The 25823-nt window shown below is 38.9% G+C and overlaps 1 long non-coding RNA gene and 1 other non-coding gene across 3 annotated transcripts in view; one reads left to right on the plus strand and one right to left on the minus strand.

Moving 5' to 3' along the window:
• LOC120606389 (uncharacterized) overlaps positions 1 to 17395 on the minus strand; it is a 192068-nt gene extending 174673 nt beyond the window's left edge. Inside the window, exons 1-2 of one of the 2 annotated variants that reach the window (XR_005653881.1) lie at positions 17146 to 17395; positions 14747 to 14806 (exon numbers count right to left, since the gene is read on the minus strand). This is a non-coding gene — a long non-coding RNA (uncharacterized LOC120606389). The remainder of the gene's footprint in view (positions 1 to 14746; positions 14807 to 17145) is intronic. The other variant, XR_005653882.1, reaches the window with a different exon arrangement.
• Positions 10319 to 10437, plus strand: LOC120606399 (5S ribosomal RNA). The gene has a single exon (XR_005653885.1). It is a non-coding gene; the product is annotated as a 5S ribosomal RNA (ribosomal RNA).
• Positions 17396 to 25823: the final 8428 nt, after the last annotated feature.

Raw genomic sequence — 25823 nt, forward strand, 5'->3', positions numbered from 1 at the left:
AAAGCAGTAATGGCCACACTACTGCTACTTCCCCACAACTCCAAAGAGCCACCGAGGCACTATCAGCTGCCTAATACCTCAAGGAGCCATGAATCAATCCCCACCCACATACACAACTAGGGCATCTTTCAACAGTATCAATCTTAGAATGGGGCAAGCAAGTCTCTGCCCCAGCGCCCACACTTTACAGGGCCTTGCTTGGGCCCTGCTCTAGTCATACTACTTCCCACAGAGCAAGAAGTCTATGGGGCCAAGGGGACTTGCCACCCAAAGTCTATGCTTTCCTCTTGCATGCTACTCTCATACCCAAGACTTTGAAATTCCCTGCCCATGTGTCCCAAGCTTGTTTCATGGCCTGTGCAATGTTCTTCCCTAGTTCTGCCTTCCTAAAGATGAACCATACCACAAGTGGGCAGAACCCTAGGCCTGAGAGGTGAATGAAGGGTGGCCCTGGGGCAGCTGTTGCTCTTCCATCCAGTGATGATGGAGCTTGAACATGAGGGCTACAACAGTACTTTTCTCAAACTTTAATGTCTTGTGTTCCACCTGGGATCTTAAAAATCCAGATCATGGATAAGCAGGCCTAGAGTGGGCCCTGAGAGTCTGCAGTTCTAACACTCACGTAATGCTGATGCTCTGGTCTGGGGTCCATACTTTGAGGAACAAGGCTGCTGTCTACAGGCATGTGTGGAAGGCCCCTTAGGGTAAGAGACAGAGCCAAGATGTTGGAGAGAAGGGAAGTTGGCGGTGAGCCTGCATCTTGTGACCCTACTCCAGGTCCACCAAAGTTAGAGGTGGCCTTGCCTTTTCATCATGTCAAGAAGTATCAAGAGTACATGAACCATCTGTGGGCACCAAAGGAAAACATTCAGGAGGGAGATACCATCTGTCCTTCCTTCAAAGCCTCTATGTGCCTCCCACCATCACCTCCCATGCCAGAAACTGGGAGACTACTCCTTGGAACACTTCACAATGACATGTGTCATCAATTTTCAATAACAGCTGCCCCCTCCCATGGACATTCTCACAGTGCTTTACTACCTGACCACAGTGTCTGGCTCTCAGAAATCAGACATCCCACCTTGCTCACTTACCACTGGTCAGCATCAAACACTGAAGCTGGAGAAGGCACACTAGATTCTTTTTTTTTCTATTTCATCAAACTTTTCTCTTTTTTAAAATTTTTATATATTTTTTTCAATTATCGTTGACACACAATATTATATTAGTTTCAGGCGTACAACGCAGTGATTAGATATTGACTAATTTATGGAGTGATCACCCCAATAAATCCAGGACCCATCTGACACCGTACACAGTTATTACAATACCACTGACTATTTATCTTCCATGCTACACTCTGCATCCCCATGACTATTTTGTAGCTACCAATTTGTACCTCTTAATCCCCTCCCCGCTTCATCCATCCCTGCACTCCCCAATCTGACAACCGTCAAAATGCCCTCTGTATCTATGAACTTGTTTCTGTTCTTTGTTTATCCTGTTCTCTAGATTCCACACATGATATTTGTCTTTCTCTGTCTGACTTACTCCACTCAGCACAATACCCTCTAGGTCCATCTATATTGTTGCAGATGGCAAGATTTTATTCTTTCATATGGCTGAGAAACATTCCATTGTACATATGTATCACCCCTTCTTTATCTATTCATCCACTGATGAACACCCAGGATGCCTCCATATTTTGGCTACTGTAAATAATGCTGCAATAAACACCAAATTCACATGTCCCTTCAAAGTAGTGTTTTGGGTTTCTTCAGATAAAAACCCAGAAGTGGGATAACTAGGTCCTTCTTTGTGTCTTGTTATAGCCTTCGTTTTAAAGTCTATTTTTTCTGATCTAAGTACTGCTACCCCAGCTTTTTGTGTTTCTTTAGGGACAATAGATTCTTAATGGCAACGTACCTCCACTGAGCAATCTCATGTAGTCCCTGGTCTGAGAGGGAGGACAGGACTCATCATTTATGGTAGACCTGACTCATCCATACTAACACACAGCTGAGAACCCATAACACCCCAGCCACTGGCCCACTAACTGTTACGAACAATCTATATTCAAATTACTACACCCACATGAGGAGGCCTGGAGTTTTTTCTGTCATTTATCACTGTAAAGAAAAGGATAAAAATTAAAAATAAACACAAAACCACAGAAATATTGTTTAACTGGAATATCCAACTGGGATAGAAATGCAAACCACTAAATGCATTCCTGAGGCACAGTTTTCAAAAATTTTCAACATGAACTCACTTAAATTCAATAGTAGTATGAGCCCATATAAAACAGATGAAAACAAAACTTTGTATGAAGTATAAAATGGGGTTCACAGCCCACAGTCCTGTTTACTTGGTACTCAATGGATTGATAAACACAGAGGCCCCAATGGCAGCTCCAAGAAACATCTAATGTCCCAAAGTGCCCCTTTACAAATCGCCACGGAAACATACATCACATTATTAAGGTGAGACTTTCCTCCTAAGATCACTGATTAGCACTCAAGTACAGGAGAAGCAAAAAATAAAATAAAATAAAAATGAAGGACAGATGAAGTCACGCTACAGTGGTCTGGGAGTGGGTCATAGGGCTGCCAAATGTTTTAATAACACACCCAAATGAAGCCTCGTGGTCACCCGAGGAATACAGAGAACTGGGTCTGAGTCCTAATTCTGCAGCTAACTCACTTGGTGACCTTAAATAAGGCCCTTTCCTTCTCTGAGCCTCAGACAGAGGACCCAGACAGCCTTTGTCCAGATTTGATGCTCTGGGATTTTATGGTATTTCAGGATGCCACATTTAAGTGAAGATTCATGGTCATATCATCCATCACAGATAGATGCTAGAGGAAAAATATAAAGGAAGGAAAACTTTATGTTGCTCTGCTGGCACAGTTCTGTGCTTTCGTTCAGAAGCTCAAAGCATTTTAATAGCTTATTCCATTGGATCCGTAGCAGAAAAACAAGGAAATTAATCTTGAAGAAATCATATGTCTGCAATCTTTGAATATCTCTTGCTCGGTAAGGTTCCAGCTGCTTCTGCACATTGTCAGTCCTTACTGACTTCTGGATAGAGGGAAAGAAAGTAGTATTTGACTTCTGGGAGGAAGGGAGGTGGTCTTTAGGGTATAAGACCACGGAAGCAGAAAGAGCATTAGAAAGCATTTGCAGTAGTTTAAATAAGAGATGATAAAGACCCAAACCAAAGTCATGTCAATGAAGATAGAAAGAAGAGGTCAGATCCAAGTGGCATTCAGGAGGACACATTAACAAGATGGGTGATGGAGTTGAGGAGGAGAGGGGGAGAATGAATAACAAGTGGTTTATCTGGGGGATAACATGCGTGGCAGTGCCATTATCCAAGCTGTGAATCTGAGAAGGAAAATGAGATTTGAGAGACAAGATGATAAATTAAAGGTTGGGATGTTGACTGAGATGTCTGTGGACCAAGTAGATAGAAATGGCCAGCAAGCATGTGGGTATATTAGTGTAAAGTCTTACAGGTCTAGGCTGGACAAATGCAGCCACGAGATTAATTTGGAAGTCCTCAGCATATAGAGTCCTTGTCTCCTTGTAATTTTGCCACTGTGTCTCATTTATTCATTAAAATATTTACAGTCCCCCCCAAAATATTTAGAGTCCCTACTTAACTTTGCTAGGCAAGGGGATACATAGGTAAATAAAGACAGACATAGTCTCTGTTCTTCTATAGCTTACAGTCTAGCAGCAGAGACAATTAACAAGAAAAAAGATACAGATCTCATTTTACATTCTGATAAATATTAAGAGGGAGACAAATGGGTATAGTCATCAAGAATACCATATGGAAGACGGGTGACCTCTCAAAAAGGCCTTTAATCTAAGACTTGAAGGACATTCTTGAACAAAGGAACAGCATATGTAAAAATGTAGGAGCAAGAAAAATTTAGTCGCAAAAATGGCATGCCCACTACCTTGGGTTCTGTGGCATGCCTAGAATATTTGCTGCTGCTGTAACTGATATTTAAATGATAGTAATAAAGTAGTACAATAAGGCATGATCACAAAATTATACTCATACCAAAGCAGTTGATGCATATGAAATGGTGTTTAAGAATTTTATGTTGTCACTGATGGGACTGGATACAAATGGTTATATTAGTCAGATGTCATATTACCTTAAACAAAACTTTAAATAAAATTGCTACAAAGCTCTACATTCCATTAGTAATAGTTCTGATTGCCTTAAATCATGCCAGCATATTGAAGTTGCACTTTGGGCAAAGTCACCATTCTGTAGAATTTCGGTCAAACACTGTTATTGAAGAAGCGATACTTAAAACAACATTATTTTTAATGATTAAATAGAGAGCTGCCACAAATTGAGGAAAAGAAAAAAATTCTATGTGGCCATTGGGGAAAGGATAAGTAGGTTGTGTTTTGCAATTCCTTCCTGGTGGGTTTACAATTATTCCACAGCATGACAGCTAAAATGCCTAAGAAATCACTTACCTGAATCTCAGTAATGATTAGTTCTCTATGCATTGTATGTTCACTATGAGTTCTGTTGACCTCACCACATAGAAAGACAGAGTTTACCTATTTACAATTCTAACTATTTATTCCTTGCAGGCAAAACAAAAGTGTGCTAGGGGTTGAACAATTCTTGGCCAGCAGTGTGTATTTTAACAAAGATGTTTAAGATGCATCAATTGAAAATTTAATGTATAAATCTTAGCTGGCTGGTAAGGAAAATAAAAACAAGCTTTATGTGTTATAGGCATAGATTTAGCTATATTAAAGTGTTTCTGCTTTTAAAATGAAGCCTTTATGTCAAAAAATGCAAAAGACAGAAATACTTCTCTTTGTAGTACAATTAAAAAGGAAAGTAACAAATTGTGCTAATTTCTTGTGTTTGTAATTTGGCTGAAAATTGTGGTGTTGCTGTATCAGTTTGGGTGTGGGACAGCATGCAAATGGAGAACTCACCAGCACTTATCAACTATTCTCTTATTTCCTCGATTGTAAAACGATTCAGAAATGCATGGCCTGCCTGTGGTAAACTATAATTAAGGCCATTTTTTATAATTAAGGGCTATTTTTTAAATTAACATTTTAAAGTCCACTGGCAGCCCTTATATCTTTTGTCTCACACCGGCAGGACCGACAGGGTGGGCCATTCAGAAAAAGCACTGAATCTTACCAGCCGTCAGCAAATGAGCCATGTGTGATTCTGGCAAAGGACTGAACGTCTCTAGCTTGCCGATGGCGTGCACATCACTAGGAGGCTATCGGCCCCATTAGCGTCCCGGGAACACAGTGGCTCTCTGGTTAACACAGGTATGTGAGCCATTGCATCCACACAGGCCGAAGAACACAACTAGTCAACCCTATTCATTCATGCCATTTCCACGAATGCTAAATAGCCCAAGAGAACATGGACCGCCTTCTACACCTCTGGCTCCGGCAAACAAACTGGGGAAAGGATCTGACCATTTATAGCTTGATTTTGACTTTTGGGGTTTCCACAAGTTTAGCTCAAACGTAGTGCTGAGAGTATTTCTTTTCCTCAAGTCAAACCAGCCAAATGCCGCAGGCCACAGAATTCTTTTCTATGCTTTAGAACTCAACCGATGGATGAACGATACATCTTTATCTCCCCGATCCTCACTTTATATATCGGGAAACTGAAGCTCTGAAAGAGTAGATGACTTGCTTAAGGTTTTATGGCCATTTAGGGGCAGAGCACTGACTCAAACCCAAGAGTTTTATCTCCTCCCAGCAAGGCTCTTTCCAACACACTACATCACCCGATGTGGACGACTTGCTAGGAAATGTCCAAGCAGTGGGCTGTATGGAGTAATTTACTGGTATAAAGAGATATCAAGAGGTTGTAAGTGAACATAAACTCCAAGACTTTTACAGAATGACCTGGTTATTGAGCTGCTCAGCCTCCCTCTGCGGTCAGACCAAGGCTTACCAACTGCTTAGACTTGAACTACACCCCACTGTTCCCGGACCCTACTACCCTAACTCTGACCCATCTTTCTGTGGTGTGGCTTGTGACCTAACACTCCCTGTCTCCCTGCTCTGGCTCATTCACAGATACTTGCTCTTTCTCCCTCCTCTCAACTTCCATCCCACCATAGTCCCTGTCCTGGAATCTTCTACCCTACTGCTGCCCAACCTGGCCCTGTCATTTCAGCATTTGAAGTCCAGGCCACCACAGCAGAGTATTCCCTTTCTCTTGGTCCACCAGCTCCTGTGGACGAGGACCAGGAGCAGGGAGTGAGGTGGGGGAGGCAAGAGTACGTAAACACTTGCTTTTTCAAAATATCAGCCAGAAACTTCTCTCAACCACACCTTGGCCTAGCTACAATGCAATGGAAAAGGAAAAGCAAAAGCTGACCCAGGGCCTGGCAAAGATCACAGAAGGCCTACTGAATGAGAAGATGAAACTATGTTCCACCCACAATTAGGACTGAATACATTTCTTATGTTCTTGGCTTTTCAAAGTTGTTCATATCTTTATGGTTTATAGTAAGTTTTTCCTAGCTAGAATATTTGCTAGGTATGAAATGACTATTATTTGATGCAATTATTTTGATGACGGTTTTTAAAGGGCCAGGAAGTCACCTAAACTATCATAAAGATAATTCCTCATCAAATAGCATAGGTAGAGATCTTTCATTTCAAGAAGTAATCTCTGTGTAGATAAAGTCAGCAAAAAAAAAAAAAAAGGACTCCATTTAGCAAATGTGTGTTATACTAGTGACTGGTAATAAATATGTAAATATATAATTCAATTAGAGCTATTGCTAAATGTGTGATGATTCAAGCATGGGCTGGCTAGCATATTTTACCTTTATTAAAAAAACAGCAATGACAAGTTTCTGAGTAAGTTATAAGCTCTTAGTGATGTTTAACCCAGGTCAGAGAACAACCTGTTCAGAAGCTCTTCGACAACATTTGTTAGCATATAAATAATGCGTGCTGACTTCGGATGATTTTTACCTACTCACTGGAGCACATGCCATCGAACTTCTACTTGGCAACATTTTGTTATCTGTTCATAATATCACTTGTGCTTGCTAATAATAAAAATCATTAAAAGTAACCTATCATTTGGAATTGTTGTGATATCAAAATGCCTATTCCACCCCCCGCCTCCAGTCTGTATTAGTGAGGCCTAACTGCACTACACAGATATGTTTCGGCATCCACTGAAACCTCATTAAAGAGCATTCAGGACAAAAATGTCTATAAATGCCCATTGCAGGTAGACCTGAAGCAGTCTGCAAGGTTATCAGGGGCATATAAACCAAGACTCCACTTAGGAACAAAAACGCTCAGGACTTTAAGAGACTTTAAAACGGAAGAAAAAACCATGTACCTCTACTGCTTTTACAATTAAAAAAATTTAAGTAGTATAAATTTCTCAGGAAAAGGGTAAAGAAATGTCCTAGTAAGTCAAACACGATCTGAGTCATGAAAGGGAGCTCAGAGGTCATCGGGGCCTCAGAGCTGCCCTTCTCCCAAAGCTGTTCCCATCATCCAACAGCTCAAGGCATTAGACAGTCTCTCTTTACACCAGGTCAAAATCTGCCTCCCTGTAATTCCTATAAATCAGTCCAGGTTTCTTGGGGTTTAAAAAAAAAACCAAAAAACAAAAACTAGTGTCTTTATGGCTCTTCATGTGGCATTTTTCACATGTGTCTTCTCACTGGACCTTCTCAATAACCTCGTGAGGCAGACATCCCTATTACCCTTCTGCTATGGATAAAGACCTGGAGGCTGAGAGAGGCTCAGTTAGTCCTCGGGGTTGCAGAGCGGTGAAGTGCAGAGGCAGGGCTTCAACTCGGGTTCCCTAATTCTTCCTGTTAATGCCATTTTCACTACCCAATTTGGCCCTGGTGAAACATTAAAAAAAAAACAAAAAACAGCTTCTGCTTCCCCATGAGAACAACCTTGAAGGCTGAATTGGGTAGAATGATTGAAGTCGTACTCTCTACAGATGCTCCCCAAGAGATCTCTGCTACTCACATGGCTTTAAGTACCTCACGCAGAGGGGCCAAAAAGCCCAGGCACTTATCCTGAGTTCTGGAGTAACAGACTCACCTTCCCATCTGGATGTCCCATAGTACCTCAAATTCAGCAGGTTCCGAGCTGAACTTATCATCTGTTCCCCATTCTCTCCTCACTCTACGTTCCTGATCTTGCTCAGAGATACCACACTCTATCTAAGCAGCCATGCCAGAGACCTGGAGGATTATCCTCGACACCTCTCTCTCTCCCTTCCCCTCCCCACAACATCATAAAGATTTGACTGACAACTTTGAAATTTCTTTTTATCTGCCTCTTACTCTCCATCACTGCTGCTACTGCCTTATTCCATCCACCATGAAATCTCATTTAGACAAATCTGACAGCCTCCTAAATGGTCTCTGTGCCTCCAACAGCATCCCTCTCAAATCCACCTGAATCCATGTAGATCGCCACCAGAGTGAGCCAATATGGCACTCTATGTGCCCCCCCACCCCTCCCACTACCAACTTCAATGGTTTCCTGTTGCCCCTAGAGTGACTGTCAAACCTAGCTGATTAAGAAAATCACTGGGTATGTGAGAGGGACATCTTTATATTTGTGAGTTCCCCAGGTTATAAGAATGAGTCACCAATGTTTGGGAATTAAAGTGTACAAGGCAAAGTTTACACCCTCAGCGATCTGATTCCTTCCCACCTCTCCAGTCGTCATTCCTGCCACTTCGCCTTGGCAACAGACACTCCAGCAATCCCAGAAACATACCATGCTGGTTCACACTTCTGTGCTGCCACCGAGGCTGATCTCTCGGCCTAAAATGTTTCTACCCTTAGCCAATCTCCACTGAACCTTCAAAACTTAACTGAGATGTCCTTTCTTCAAGGAGTCTTCCATGATCTCAGCAGACTGGTTTAGGCACCCTTCCTCTGTGACACTATAGTATTGCAGAGTTCTCTATCATAGCACTTAAGACAGTGTGTTGAAATTATTTCCTTGTGTGTCTGACTCCCTGGCAAGCCTATAAGTGCCTCAGACCAAGAAACACATTTATTTACCACTGGTAAGTGCCTGTCACATAATAGGTGCTCAGTAAATGTCGACCTGAAATGAGCTTGGTTTCAAGAAGAGGCTCTACACTAACTGTAGATGTGGATTTTAAGAAACTCAATTCACCTGCTTCGGCCTCAGTTCTCACAACTATAAAACGGGATAGTAAATCCTCATGTTCATTTCATGGATATGCCAAAATATGAATGTCTACTAAGTGTCAGACACTGGGCTGTGTGAAGATTGAACTGATAAATCAATGTATATGTTTTTTATAAACTGTTACATAGTATTGTAAATATATTTCTGTAATTTTAGCTTTTGCTTAGTCTTTCTGAACCAGAAATAACGATTTCATTCTATAAAACCAAAGTCTACTGAGGTTTAGTCTCTGGGAGGCTCACCAAGGTATCAGGGTAAAGTCACTTAGCCCAGAGGGAAGTGCACTGACCTAACCAGGATTGGAGGTACACTCTGGGAAAACATTCCATACTGAGAACTCGCTCTGACAGATGCAGTGCTAATCTCCCAAGGACACAGGCTTCACAGCTGAGTGACACTGAGGAAAGGTCACTAAGCCCCAATTCTTCACCCCACTGACGTCTGCTTAACCTGTGCTCAGGTTTCCACGGTAAAGGGTGTGATGCCCAATGCAGCAGGTTAGAGTGGGCTCAACAACCTGACTTCCTAAGGCTCATCCAGGCCTTCCTGAAGCCTGTTTATTCAGGTGAGTACTGGGAGGGAACATCCAAAGTGTTTTGAAGGATGAAGGCAGACAAGGCGGGAAGAAAAGTCTGAGCAGAGGTAACATGTTAACCGTCCCAGAAGAATACTGCTAGAGTCTGAGATAAGATAGGAGTGGGGCGTAATGAGAAATGAAGCTAAAGAAGTAGGTAGGAAGCACATCAGAATGCCAGGCTAAGTGACTTGAACTATATGTTTTAGGAAAGTGAGAAGCCACCAAGGAGACTCTAAATATTTTCTTGTTTTTATTTTCTTGTTGTTACTGTTGTTCTTGTTTTTGTTTTTTCTTTGCACTGAAATGATGACTAAATTTTCAGTTTGGAAAATCATTTTGTGTTGGTGGACTGTACAGAGGGGGTTTTGGGGGTGTGGTGAGAGACCAGAACCAGAAAGAGAAGATTGAAGATCACCGCAATAGTCTAAATGAGAGATGACAAAAGCTTGAACCAAGAAATAGCATGAGGATAAAACGGTAGATTAAAAAAAATATTATGTCTACGGCCATGCCACCCTGAACGTGCCCGATCTTGTCTGACCTTGGAAGCTAAGCAGGGTTGGGCCTGGTTAGTACTTGGATGGGAGACCATCTAGGAAGACCAGGTGCTGTAGACATTAAAAAAAAAAAAAACACGAGCTAGAACTTCACACCCACTATGATGGCTGTAATCAAAAAGACTGACAATAACAAATGTTGGTGAAGATATGGAGAAAATGGAATCCTTGTCCATTGCTAGTAGGAATGTAAAATGGCGCAGATGCTTTGGAAAAGTCAGGCAGTGTCTATGGAAGACAGGTAGTTCCTCAAAAAGTTAAACATACGGTAGCCATATGATCCAGCAATTCTATTCCTAGGTATCTACCCAGGAGAAATGAAAACATTCATCCAGACAAAAACTTGAGCACAAATATTCATAGCAGCATTATTCATAATAGCCAAAGAGAACAACCCAGTGTCCATCAACTGATGAATGGATAAACAAAATATAGTATATCCATTCAATGGAATATTATTTAGCCATAAAAAGGAATGGGAATTTTATTTTTTAAAAAAATTTAAATGCTCTATAAAGGACGTTAAGAGAATGAAAACAGAAACCAGACTTGGAGAAATATTTATAACATACACATCATATAAAGGACTTGTACCTAAAGTTAACAGAGAACACTCAAAACACAACAAGAAAACAATCTAATTTGAAAATGGGCCATAAATCTGAACAGATAGATACTCGCCAAAGAAGCATATGAAAAGATGCTTCACATCGTACGTCATTAGGGAATTTCAAATTAAAACAATGAGACATGATCATGCACCTATTAGAATGGCTGAAATCTAAACAACTGAAAACACCAAATGCAAGCGAGGGGGTGGAGCAACATAAATTCTCATTCATTGCTGGTGGGAATGCAAAACAGTACAGCAACTGTAGAGGACAGTCTAGCTCTTTCTTACAAAACTAAGCACACTCTTACAATATCACCCAGCAACCACTCCGCTTGGTATTTACCCAAACATGTTAAAAACTATGTCAATGTAGATATTTATAGCAGCTTTATTCATAATTGCCAAAACTTGAAAGCAACCAAGAAGTCCTTCAGTAGGTAAATGGATAAATAAACTGTGGTTCATCCAGACAATGGAATATTATTCAGCACTGAAAGGAAATCAAATATCAAGCCATAAGAAGACACGGAAGAACTCTAAATGCGCATTACTCAATGAAGGAAGCCAGTCTGAAAAGGCTACATTCTGCCTGATTCCAATTACATGACATTCTAGAAAAAGTAAAATAGAAACAGTAAAAAGACCAGTGGTTGCTAAGCTTCTGGGGAAGGAGGGAAGGACTGCACTGAAAAGCCCATGTTCCAACTATTCATGAAAACTATTCTGTATTATACTGCAATGATGGATACACAGCATTATGCTTTTGTCAAAACCCATATAAGCGTACGACACAAAGAGTGAACCTTAATGTAAATTATGAACTTTAGTTAATGATAACGTATTGATACTGGTTTATCAATTGTAACAAATGTACTGCAGCAAAGCAAGGCGTCAGTGGGGAAAACTATGGTCAGGGGAGTGAGAAGAGGGGAATATATGGGAACTCTGTACTATCTGCTCAAATTTCTGTAAACCAAAAACTACTCTAAAAAAAGTAAAGTATTAATTAAACAGAAAACATAAAGAGAGAATGAAGTACAAGTCTATGTTACAATGTGCAGGAACTTTGGAAACATTATGCAAATTGAGACAAGCCAGTCACAGAAGACTGCACGCTGTATGATTCCATTTATAGGAAAGGTCCAGAGGAGGCAAATCTATGGAGATGAAGAGTAGGTTAGTGGTTGCCTAGGGCTGGGGGGAGTTAAGGAAAAATGGAGATCGACTGCTAATGGCTATGGGGTTTATTTTTGGAGGTTTAAAAAATGTTCTAAAATTTATTATGGCGCTTGTGGTGATGGATGCACAGCTCTGTGAATATGTTAGAAACCATCTGAAATGGATGAACTGTATGGTGTGTGTATACCTCAAAAAAGCTTGAAAAATACTAATGAACTGGAAAATCTCAACAAAATGGATGATTTTCTAAGAAACGTAGCAAGTTGGAATTACAAAGAAGTGAAAAACATGGGAGAAAACTAGGCTATTAAAAAAAGTTTCCTCCAATGATTGTTTTAGTGCCCAGTTTTTCGGCAAGTTTTTTCTAATTTATGAGGAACAGATAATTTCCATGCTCTAAAAGTAGCTCTCAGTGTAAAGGAAAGGAAAGAAATAAGCCCTGTTCATTTTATAAAACTAAAGTTATCCTGTGCACAAAACGTGATCAACACACAAACACACAGAGAAAGAAAACTGAAGACTAATGTCAGTTACGATATAGATGCAAAAATCCTAAATAAAATACCAGCAAACAAAACCTGGCAAGACAAAAAGAAAACTACACCATAAGAGGGATTATTCCAGGAGTGGAATTTAATATTAGGAAATCTAGACGTATAGTTTATGGCAACGATTAGCTAAAGAAGAAAAACTGCATGAATGACAAAAATTTAGTATCTTAAATTCATTTCAAAAATCTCTCAAGAGGAAAAATATCTATACCAGAATAGAAAACGGGGGATAAAAGTTAAGAAAGGGAAAAAAAGTTCAGCTTCACTAGTAGTCAAATAAATGTAAATTTTAAAATAAGACACTAATACTTTGCAGTCAAATTGGCAAAAAAAAAAAACAAAACAAAACACCTCAGTAATATAAAAAATTCAGACAATCAGGGCATGCCCACATTCTGCCTCTAATATGAGAATTATTACAGGGCTATTTAGCAATTCCCAGAAGCCTTAAAATGGGCATGCATGTGGAACAATTACACATCTAGGAATTTATTCAAAGGAAGAAAAGATTTTTACAAAGACAGCCACAGAATCCTCATCTCTGCATTGTTTACAGTAGGGAAAAACAGAAATAAAATAAATGTCCAACAGTAGTTAGTCAAAGAAATTGTGGTACTTTCATTCAATGAGATTCTCTGTGAGCACTGAAGATACAGGAGAATAATGAACTTAAAAAGAATGCTCAGAATATATTAAGGAAAAAGCTTATGAAAGAGTATATATATAGAAAAGACGACCAAATGGTTATAATAAAATATTAATAGTGCTTACCTCTGAGTAGTAAAAATATAGATGACTTTTATGTACTTTCATGTTCTCCTTTTTGTATATCTGTGCTTTCTACATGGTGTATAATAAAGATGTATTACTTTGCTAAAGAAAAATTCAATAAGAGTACCTTTTAATGTTTCTACTTTTTAACTTAAAAGTTCCATTTCTATAGATTTATCCTGATGACATATCTACATAAATGTTTATGTGAGGACATATATTATAATTGCAAAAAAGATCAACTAAGTATCTAGCAATAGTAATTGTAAAGTATGACATAGCTATTGCGATAGCTATAGAATATTGGGCAACTATTAAAAATCATGAGGTAGAAGAATATTTAAATACATCAAAAATTCAGTGACAAAGGCAGATTATAAAACATTAACTACCCTACAAAGCTAATTAAAAAAAAAAAACTATGTAGAAAAAAATGGAAAGAAATATACCAAAATGAACATCAACTATGGTTTGCTCCAAGCGAGACCACAGGTGATTTGCTTATTTTCATCTTTCTGCACTTTACACTTTTTTACAATGTACCTAATTTTAAACTCCAGAAAAAACTTAAGTTTGCATTTGAGGAGCAAGGAGAAAGAAAAGGTAGAAAAAAACATAACAGTGAGTACAAACACAGAAAACTCTGGAAACCAATATATCAAGATGTTAAAAATGGTAGATCCTTATTGGTAGGAACATGGGTGAAGGTTACTTTTGCGAGTATGATTTTCTATTTTTTGTTTTCCAAAAAATAAAAAAAAAAATTAAGACAAAATCAAGTGAGAGAGATATGGATATTTCCCTCATTGGTTCTAGCAAGGTGGGGACCCTGGCCTCCAGGACTGCACATGGGAGCACCACCAGTGAAATAATGCAATGACGCTAGCATCTCCATTCCACTGCATGCTGGGAAGCCCCTTACCCTATACCAACAGCCCCACAATTCAGGGTCATATGCCTCTAGGCCTTCAGAACCTCCAGTCTTGCAGTCTCCAGTCAGATGGATTTCTCCCCTGCCATGGCCCTCTACTCCAGCTTTTATGCCATCTTCCCCCTGCCTCTAGACTGAGCTACCAGACTGAGCTCTCAAATCTTACCTCTCTACCACAGCACCTTGCATAGAATAGAGAAGGTGTTCAATTAACATTTATGAGGCTCTGAAAGGCAAGCAGGTATGAAACTGTATCTTGATGGCTGACTTGAGACTAGAGAGACAAAGATACCAGCAACCCAGAAGTGTTTCAACCCAGCTCACCGCCTGGCCACTTCTTGTAGCGTACAGGGCTGCAGTAGTCTCGTGGGTGAAGAGTGCCATCTAGTGGAATCGAGTAGGAATAGGCAGTGATAAAAGCAGGTCAAGATCAAAATGAAATAGTTCAAACAGATCTCCTTCGATATAAAAATATACGTAGCATCAAAATAAGTGGAATAGTGGGGACCAAATGAACTGTCTGTATAAGGACATGTCAGCAATGAAATCAGTGTAGCATCGACATACAAATTTACCTGTGATGCGTTGTTTGTTTTGTTTCAAAGTGAAAGAACTGCCAAGGGCTTACAAATTAACCCTAAGGGTCAAGTATCATAATGCTCAAAGTTTCTGTGGATGCTATGGTATTCCCATAACTTTAAAATCGTCCTACCATTTTCAGCATTATTTCTTACTTAGTGGGGAGATGATAGAATTTGTCATAAAAAGTATGTGAAAGGAGAAACCACCTTTGCTAAAAGTTCATATAAAGAAAAATATGAAAAAATAACTTTTTTCCTTAAAACAAATTAGTCTTTTAAATACTTGCTTGGTGTATCGAGGCACAGATTAGTGTTTTTAGAAAAAAAAGCTTTTAGGAACAGAAACACTTGGGTCAAAATCACATGGTCCTTATATTTTCCCCTTTAAATATAAGCCAAATAGTGGCTGATAACCTGAGCAAGTGAAATTCCTCAATTTCCTCTAATGGCAGAGTAGAATGAGGTCCCATTGCTCAAGCTCACACATAAAAAGCCTGAAAACACGTGTGGACGAAACACCTCAGCCCTGGTCTGTGTCGAGTGATGCCCTCTCTTTCAATGCAATAAACTGGAAATGGTCAGTCTGGACCTGGAGCTTCATGGAACCACACAGACTTCGTGATGCCATGGGTACTATATTATACACAGCTTGCAAAGCCCATTCTGGACAAGCATTTTTGAAAAGCAAGGCACAGGATTTTTTTTTTTAGTTGAGCCAGGAGATATCCTCGCCAACATAACCAGAAAGTCTGTGGAACTCAAGAGGTAACACCTTATCTGCTTCTAAACACTAGTAGAATAACAGAGCTCACACTAAAGTAGGGTGACTTCCATAACACCTTTCCTCTACACTTCTGCAAGTTGATGCCTGAACTATCTCTCGCCCTAACTTGCCCTAATTTGGCCAAACCTATACATTTTAGCCATATTAACATTTTTCATTTTCATTTTTATTTTTTTTTAGGCGAGGCAACCCTTGATTGACCTCACAGATTGCAAAGACCTTGTCAGCTTATAATCCCTTATTTTTAATTTTTTTACACCTACAGCACCTGGTCTCCCATCCAAGTACTAACCAGGCCAAACCCTGCTTAGCTTCTGAGATCAGATGGGATTGGGCTTGTTCAGGGTGGCATGGCTGTAGATGCCATATTAATATTCTTAAAGTCTAATTCTGGCCATTTCATATTTCTCCTCCAACTCTGTTCAAAAATCTTCAATGCTCCTAAATTGCCTATCAAAAAACAGTTGAAATACTTCAGTATAGTATTCAAGGCCCTCAAAAATGTGGCCTCAACCTAACTTTCCAAACATATTTGACATAATTCTCCCATGATGATGAGCCTGTGCTCCAGCCAAACTAAGTTGCTTACTGTTCAAGTGTATCAATATATATTTTTGCACTTCTCCAGTAGTGGAAAAAACAAACAAAAACCAGATCACCCCTAAAAGCCAGTAGGACCATTCCCAAGTGCTGTAAATGGCCTGCCCAGAAAAGAAATATCTTCACAAGTACCATCACACAAGACACTGCCTTTGGAAATACAGATCCATGAAGGATGAGTCAAGAGTTTATACCTCTCAGCACCTGACCTTGTTCTGCTACTGACTAGTCCACTATGAAGTTTTGACATTTCGTTGGTTCTACTTGTTCATTATTTTTTTGTATTATTTTCGTAAAACTCACTGACAACTGCCAAAATGCTATAACTTCAAAAAAAAAAGTCAATTTAGATGAATTTTAGAAAAATTTTGCATGGCATTTTGAGATCCTATGAGACATTCTGGAATGTCCCCCAAAATGGAGTTGAGAATCACTGTCTTAGCTAGTATGTTTGCCTCTCTCCATGCTTTGTTGTTTTCACTTATAGAATGAGAACAAATGATGCTCCTACTCTATCTCAAGTCTCTTGTCTTGGATATTATGAGAACAAATGCTGCTTATAAAGAACTTTGTTTTCCCCAGAATAAAGGAGTTACATATAACCCAGATTAAACAATTTAACTATAACTACAAATCCCCCTATGATAGCCAACAAGTTACATATTACCAACAAAATATGAGACACTATCACATTATTTGATAACACAGTTATAAAGTTCTTTTAGGATGCAGAAAAACATTAATGTTACTGAACTTACACTGGGAGACCATGATGCTTGGGAAGGTGTACACTAAACAGCAAAACAGAATTGTCCTTGGGAGGAAATTGGATCTGGAGCCGGCTTTAGCTTCTGTGAACATAGGAATTCCTTCTGAGGTAGGGATGGGAGTTCAGGACGAGGAGAAGATAACGTCTCAATTTCCACTGGGTTCTCTGTTGAAATGTTTCTTTCTGCAGAGAGATTATAAGTGAAGCACTGGGAATAGAGGCTGGAAAACTACAGAGGGCTTCCTTGTCAGTAGTATGTTTTGTTTCCACAAAGCCATTTTGTCTGTAATCGCAATTCAGCAAATTCTTTATGACAGAATTCTTTTATTGCAACTGTCTCTAAGAGGTTGGACTTCTCCAAGCAGCAGTCTGTTGGGAATTCTAATATTAGACTATAACTGTAACTGTAAATAAGGGGTCTACAAGTCACCAGAGTCTCAGACCAAAGAGAAGGTTACAGACCATGCAGGCTGCACAAGAAGCCCATCCCAAGTAGATTGGAAGAGTACAAGTCATTCTAAAAGGATTACAGAAAGGAATCCAAGAATTGTAGACCTATCTTAGAGACAGAAAAGGCCTTGAGAGATAATCTGTTATAGCTCTTTTACAGAAAACAAAGGTTTATGCTAATTTAATGTAGGCTTAAAATTAAGAATATATCACTTGGTAACCTCAGCTGAAAATAACTATTGTGAAATAAACAATACATGTGGTACGATTTTACCTAATAAAATTAAGTAAACTTTTAAAAGATTCTATGACTATTTTTGAATATAAAAAAGGTCAGCATAAATTATTTAGTAAACTAATCTGAAAGTACTAACTAGTTCTTCCTGCTTTTTATTTCTTCTTCCCCATTCTGTTGAGTCATTGCTTAGGTCACTAGGTGCCTCCAGCTCTTACTAGAATCACAAATGATTTTGACCTTTCAGCAGAAGAACCATCCCAAAGACCTAAATAAACCCTAGAGGAATGCACTAGGTCTTGGTTTTCCTTAGGACTGTCTTTGTGTACAGAGAAGGGGATCTAGATTAAATCATTTTCAGAACTATCTATACGTCCCAACAGAGGTTGCTAGTTTCCCAGGTCAGAAGCTAGGGAAAACTAAACACACAGCATAGTTCTGGGCTTCTGAAGTCTTCTTCTCGGCTACAGGAGATAAGTTCCAGATCTCCCAAGACTTGGTGTGTTGGCTGTCAGACAAGTATAAGGGAAGGCTATTCCATCTCTGAAAGAGCTCTTCATGCAGAAGCTAAAGGGCCATCTGTCTGGGACACTGAAAAGATTACTGCATTGGATGAAATTTGGGACTCCAAGAACTCTAAAAGGGGAATGAAAGAACAGCAATCACACCAATCCCGGACTGGTTTGCTGCACTTTGAAATTTACAAATGATTTTCTTCTCCATTATTAGTTGATATTCACACAAAACCCTGATGAAGCCAATGTTGTTAGGATGATATGAGAGATGGGAAATTTATGTGCAGAGAGGTCAGTTCGTGTCATGCAGCTGGTGACTAGTAGAGCTAAGATCTAAACACTCCTTTCCCAGTAATACAGGGCCCATGAACAGAAGATAATCTTCTGTTTTCTGTGGCCCTATCACCCTTTCTGGAGAGCCTCCAGGATAGAGACCTTGCAGAAGACACAATCTAATCTTCTCTTGAAACTTTCTGCACAGCTGTGGAATATGCAGTCAGGGGTGTCCGTGGCGCTGTGGCAGAAAGCATGAGAATCAGCGGAGTAAATTCTACTCTCAAGGGAGTTCCTATTCCTTTTTAGACTTCCTCAGCTCTCTAATGAGGGACAGTGCTCCTGGATTTATTCTGAGTGCCTATGTCGGAGTCCTTGAGAAGTAAACAGAGGATTATTTGTGTTTTACTAGAACAACTAACATACTGAGAGGAAATAATTTTGAGCAGGCCTCATAATGACCAGAAGGTAACAGCACTTCATTCAGACCCTAAAAGTGCAGAAGTTAGGGCTGCCATCTATCTTTGAAGTGACTATGAACAACTAGTTTTCTAACCTAATTAATCTGGTACTAACTTAAGTAATTCCTTACTTTTTCTACCCTAAAACCGAGATCAGGGAAATGATGCAATAATGTAATTCAGTCTCAGCCACATCTGTTCACCTTTGAGAGTCTTTTGTCTTTAAGAGCAGTGATGAAATGTACCTGAAAATGAATATCCTAAAATGTCTCCCCTCAGCAATTTCTCCAGTTCATGAAGAAGAGATTTTAGTTTGCAAATACTTAGTGTGTAGGTGGCCTTCTGATTATGAATGTGATGGAGTAGTAGCTTGTAGCAGACTAATATTTCTACTGAGAACAACTAGGAAAGCCAGATAAATGTTTAAAACATCTGTTTGAAGACACAGGAGCAATGATGAGGCAAGAAGACTTCGGGAAAGAGAGGTGATAATACTCTGCAGTCATTTTTTTCATCAAGACATTTGCTGATTCTGCACATGAGACAAATGGGCAGGGATATGAGTAAGGGCCTGGACTGAGGGCCTCTACTAAGAGGAGAGAAACCAGCAGAGCTTTGGATCATCTTTTGAGGATGGAGAAAAAATATTTGAAGCTTGAAAATCCAGGATTCTGGTGAGAAGAAGGGGAGAAACTGATAGTATTTCCCTCAAGATATTTACTGAATTTTGAAACTGCATTAACCAAAAAAACCTAAGAAAATGACTGTCAAACTAGAATTTTATACCTAGCAAAAATTACCTTTCAAAAAAAGAAGGATAAGATTTTAGGGAAAAAGTGGCAACGCTGGCATTATAGTTTTTGAATCTCCTTAAATCACCCACTTAAGACAGAGTGCTAGAACGGCAAAACAAAAGCCCACAAACAACATCTACAACAATACTAGGTGAAAAAGTATCACAATGAAACCCAGAATATGACTAGGTAGAGATAATTCATTAATATCTACAAGACAGTATAGTATCGGCATCATTTGGGAGGAAGCAGAAGGAATAAATAGGGACGTCTGAAATGCCTGAAAATAGAAGTACCGCAAAATAGTCAACATATACTTACTGCAAAGCACAGCAGAACATTTTAAGAACAACAGTCCCAAGAAGGAAGAGTCCTGCATATTCCAATGTTTGAGTAAGTATGAGAGGTCTGAAGGGCTGAGCTGCCTGGGCTCGAGCAAATAAAAAAATTCATCAACCATGATGAGAGACAGCTTCCAGTCTGGGATGCAGTATGCTGGAAGAAACACCATCCCCATAGTTAAGACGAAAAACAAGCCAGACTAACTTCAAATTCATGAAAATTTTCTAATGCACTGAGGTTGCAAAGCAGCAAATTTGCCCCAAATCTGAGGATACAGTCCCTGCAGGAGGGAGAAGATATGAACACTCACTTATCTGGGGTAAGCTTACTGAAAACTAAGAAGAGTTCAGCTAGAAAGATCAATGAATTGGTGATATGTGGATGGCAGGACACTGTGACGCCTCTGAGGGCCTCGGAAACTGGGGAAATCTACATTCTTTTGCAGACTCTTTCTCCATGAACCCTGCTGGGTGCTTTCAGAAAAGATCAGAGAGAGCCCTAAGAATGGACCACTGAGATGCAGACTTTGGAGAGAGGAACACTGGCCATATGGAAGGGATAAGATTCTCTATCCCATGCATTTCCCCCATCTCCCCTAGAAGGGAAAAATGTCTAACTCTGTGGGGGAAAGAACAACAAACTCTGTCATCTCTAGGGCACTGGAGGAAACTCACTGCGGCTAGGAGAAGGAAACAGAAAAAATAACTATTTTTGGAGGGAAGGTCAGAAATATGTGGTGGGCCCAGAACTACACAAGGGAAGAGACAAAAGACTTGAGACTGCCATACTCCTTGAGACCAAAGAACATAGTACCTAAGACCAAGGATTAAGCGAAACAATGGAAAATGCCCTCCTCCCAATATCCCACATCGCTAAGCAAATGAATTCAAGCAACTAGTAACAGCAGGATTCTATGGGCGGGGCAGGGGTCTCGGAACAGAAAAGGAAGAAGAGCATGCAAAGAGATGATCTGAGGCACACTGTAAGGAAAAACCTAAAGCTCAGTGTTTAAAGACATTGCTAGGGAAGACCAACTCTCACCCTAAGTGTAAGGAATTACTACAGGAATTTGAAACTTGTGGTGCAGATTATAGATAATAAATTTGATGGCACAGACGTAGTTTCATATTGTAAAAAATCATCATCTTAAACAAAATAGAGAATGAATAGTATTAAGTAAATAATATATCTTAAATAATAAACCTCTTCTAAAAGTAGTTTATTTACTGAAAGACAAAAATTAATGTGAAATATAAATTTACCATATGAACCAGCAATTTCACTCCTAAGGAAGAAGTAAAATGAAAACACGTACACACAAAGACTCGAAAGCAAATGTTCATAAAAGCATTATTCACAACAGCCAAAAAATAATCAAACGTTCATCAACTAATAAACAAACAAAATAGGGCACACCTCAAACAGTGGAATACTATCAAGCAATACAAAGGAACAAAACACTGATTCATGCTACAACATAAATGAATCTCATTATGCTAAGTAAAAAAAGCCCAATGCAAAAGACTCAATACTATATGATCCAATTTACATAAAATTACAAAAAAGAAAATTCTATAGGCATAGAAAGAAAATTAGTGGTTTCCTGGGGAAGGTGACTGACTTATGGTATGAGGGATCTTTGGGGTAATGGCAATATTCTAAAGAGTGGATTTTGGTGATGGTTGCACAACTTTGTAAATTCACTAAAAACCACTGAAGGGTACCCTTAAAAGGGTGAATTGTACAGTATGTAAATTATATCTCCATAAGGCTAACTTTTAAAATGAAAGAGAAAAAGACTTTCTCAGAAAAACAAAAATAATGATGAAAATCATAGCCAGTAGTATTACTCTACAGGAAATCTTAAAGAAATTCTTTAGGCCCTGAGCAGTCAAAGGCAGTGGCTGACCTTGGCCTACATGGGAGCCCCTCACAAGAGGCCACAGAACCAACACACCTGGACAGACCACAACAGAGCACTACCTGACTAGCTCCATTAGGGGCACACCAAAAAGGTGGTCTCAACAGGTACACGAGACTTCTGGGGCGAATCCCACTCCTTGGAGTCAGCCCCCACACAGCAGCTCAAATCCTGTGGGCGCGGCCAATACACACCAGTCAGCCTAAGAGTCAATCCCATCCACTGACGTGTAACAGCAGTCAAGGCTTAGCTACAACAGGAGAATACACACAACCCACACAAGGAACACGCCCAGAGCCCCTGGCACAGGTGATCAGGGAGATTGTGCCACTGGGCCACACGGGACACCTACTACATTAGGCCATCTGGCCAAGGTTGAGAGACGTAACAAATCTTTCTAATACATAGAAACATAGAGAGGCAATTAAAATGAGAAAACAAAGAAACATGCTGCAAATGAACAAGGAGAAAACTCCAGAAAATAAAAGCTAAACGAAATAGAGGCAAGCAACCTACCAGAGACAGAGTTCAAAACAGTGGTTAGAAGGATGCGCCATGAATTCAGAGGAAGAATAGATGAGCTCAGTGAGGACTCCAAAAGAGAGATAGTAAGCATAAAAAAGGACACAGAAACCATAAAAAGAACCCATCAGAAATGAATAATAACTGAAATGAAGAATACACTAGAAGGAATTGATAGTACATTAGGTGAAGCAAAGGATCAAATCAGTGAGTTGGAGGCAAGGTAGCATAAAACACCCAATCAGAACAGCAAAAAGAAAAAAAGAATAAAAAAAAAGAATAGAGGAAAGTTGAACCTATTTGAAGAAGTAAGGACTGAAAACTTCCCTAACCTGGCAAAGGAAATAGACATAGAAGTCCAGGAAACACAAAGTCCCAAACAAGAGGAATTCAAATAAACCTAAACCAATGCACATAATAATTAAAATGCCAAAGGTTAAAGACAAGGAGAGAATCTTAAAAGTGGCAAGAGAAAGACAGCTAGTTACTTACAAGGAAGCTCCCAAAAGAATGTCAGCTGATTTTCAACAGAAACTTTGCAGGCCAGGAGGGAATGGCAAGAAATATTCAAAGTGATGAAAAACAAGGACCTACAACCAAGACGACTCTACCCAGCAAGTCTATCAATTAAAATGGAAGGTGAGATAAAGAGTTTCCCAGACAGGAAAAAGCTAAAGAAATTCATCACCAATAAGCCAGTTTTACAAGAAATATTAAGAGGACTTCTGTAAAAAGAAGGGGGGAACCCCATAAATATGAATAATAAAATAGTAATAACTATGTACCTGTCAATAATCACTTTAAATATAAATGGATTAAATGTTCCAATCAAAAAATAAGGGAGCTGAATAGGTAAGAAAACAAGACCCATACATATGCTGTTTACAAGAGACCTATTTCAGATTAAATGACACACACAAACAGAAAGTAAAGGGACAGAAAAAGATATTTCATGCAAATGAAAATTTTTTAAAAGCTGGGGTAGCGATACTTATATCAGACAAAATAGACTTTAAAACAAAGAAGACAAATTAGAGACAAAGAAGTACATTATAATAATAAAGGGATCAATACAAGAAGAGAGCATAACCCTAGTAAACATACACGCACCCAACACAGAAGCACCTATTGACTGACATAAAAGGAGAAATCAACAGTAACACACTCATAGTAGGGGACTTTAACACCCCATTGATACCAATGAACAGATCTTCCAGACAGAAAATCAACAAGGAAACAGAAACCTTAAATGACACACTAGACCAGACGGATTCAATTGATATTTTCAGAGCTTTTCATCCCAAAGCAGCAAGAATATACATTCTTCTTGAGCGCACATGGAACATTTTCCAAGATAGACCACATTAGGACACAAAACAAATCTCAATACATTTAAGAAGATTTAAATCATATCAAGCGCCTTCTCCGACCACAATGGTATGAAACTAGAAATCAACTACTAGAAAAAAAAAAAAACGGAAAAAAACAAATATATGTAGGCTAATAAATGTGCTACTAAACAATGAATGAGTTAACAATGGGATCAAGGGAGAAATCAAAAGATACCTAGAAACAAATGAAAATGAAACACAACGACTCAAAATCTATAAGACATGGCAAAAGCTGTCCTAAGGGGGAAATTCATAGCAAATACAGGTGTACCTCAAGAAACAAGAAAAAGCTCAAATAAACAATCTAACCTTACACTTTAAAGAACTAGAAAAAGAACAGCAAACAAAGCCCAAAGTGAATAGAAGGAAGGAAATAATACAGATCAGAGTGGAAATAAATGAAATAGAGTCTAGAAAAACAATACAAAAGATTAATGAAACCAAGAGGTGGTTCTTTGACAGGATAACTAAAATTGATAAACCTTTAACCAGACTCATCAAGAAAAAAAGAGAGGGGACCCATATAAATAAAATCAGAAATGAATGACTCCAAAGAAATAAAAAGGATTATAAAAAAATATTACGAGCAATTATATGCCAACAAATTAGACAATCTGGAAGAAATAGATACATTCCTAGAAAAATACAATCTCCCAAGACCAAGTCAAGAAGAAACAGAAAAGATGAACTGAGTATCACCAATGAAATCAATAATCAAGGACTAGATGGCTTCATAGGTAAAGTTTACCAAGCATTCAAAGAAGAATTAACGTGCATTCTTTTCAAACTATGCCAAAAATTCCAGAGGAGGGAAGGCTCCTTAACTCTTTTTACGAGGTCGCCATTACCCTGATTCCAAAACCAGGCAAAGACAATACTAAAAAAAAAAAAGAAAACTATAGGTTGATAACCCTGATGAACATTGATGCAAAAATCCTCAACAAAATATTAGCAAACTGAATTTAGCAACACATTAACAATATCTTACACCATGACCAAGTTGGATTTATTTCTGGGATACAAGGTTCGTACAATATCTGCAAATGAATTAATGTGATACACCACATTAAGAAATTGAAAGATAAAATCATAGATGCAGAAAAAGCATTCAACAATATCCAACATCCATTTATGATAAAAACTCTTGGCAAAGTGGGAATAGAGGGAACATACCTCAACATAATAAAGGCCAAATATGATAATCCTACAGCTAACATCATACTCAATGGGGAAAAGCTAAAAGCGTTTTCCTTGAGATTAGGAACAAGATGAAGATGTCCACTTTCACTTCTATTCAACACGATATTGGAAGTCCTAGCTATAGCAATCAGACAAGAAAAAGATATAAAAGGAATCCAAAATGGAAAGAAAGAAGTAAAACTGTCATTATTTGTGGATGACATAATACTATAGAGGGAGAACCCTAAAGAGTCTACCAAAAAACTGTTAGAACTGATCAATGAATTCAGTAAAGTAGCAGGATACGAAATTAATATTCAGAAGTCATTTGTATTTTTATACACCAATGACAAAATATCAGAAAGATAAATTAAGAAAACAATCCCATTTACAATTGCATCAAAAACAATAAAACACCTAAAAATCAAATTTACCAAGGAAGTAAAATCTGTTCTCTGAAAATTATAAGTCATTGATAAAAGAAATTGAAGAAGATACAAATAAATGGAAGCATGTACCATGCTCGTGGGTAGGAAGAATCAACATCATTACAATGGCCACACAACCCAAAGCAATCTATAGAT

This window comes from Pteropus medius, unplaced genomic scaffold (assembly GCF_902729225.1).
Source record: "Pteropus medius unplaced genomic scaffold, Ma_sr-lr_union100, whole genome shotgun sequence".
Taxonomy (NCBI): domain Eukaryota; kingdom Metazoa; phylum Chordata; class Mammalia; order Chiroptera; family Pteropodidae; genus Pteropus; species Pteropus medius.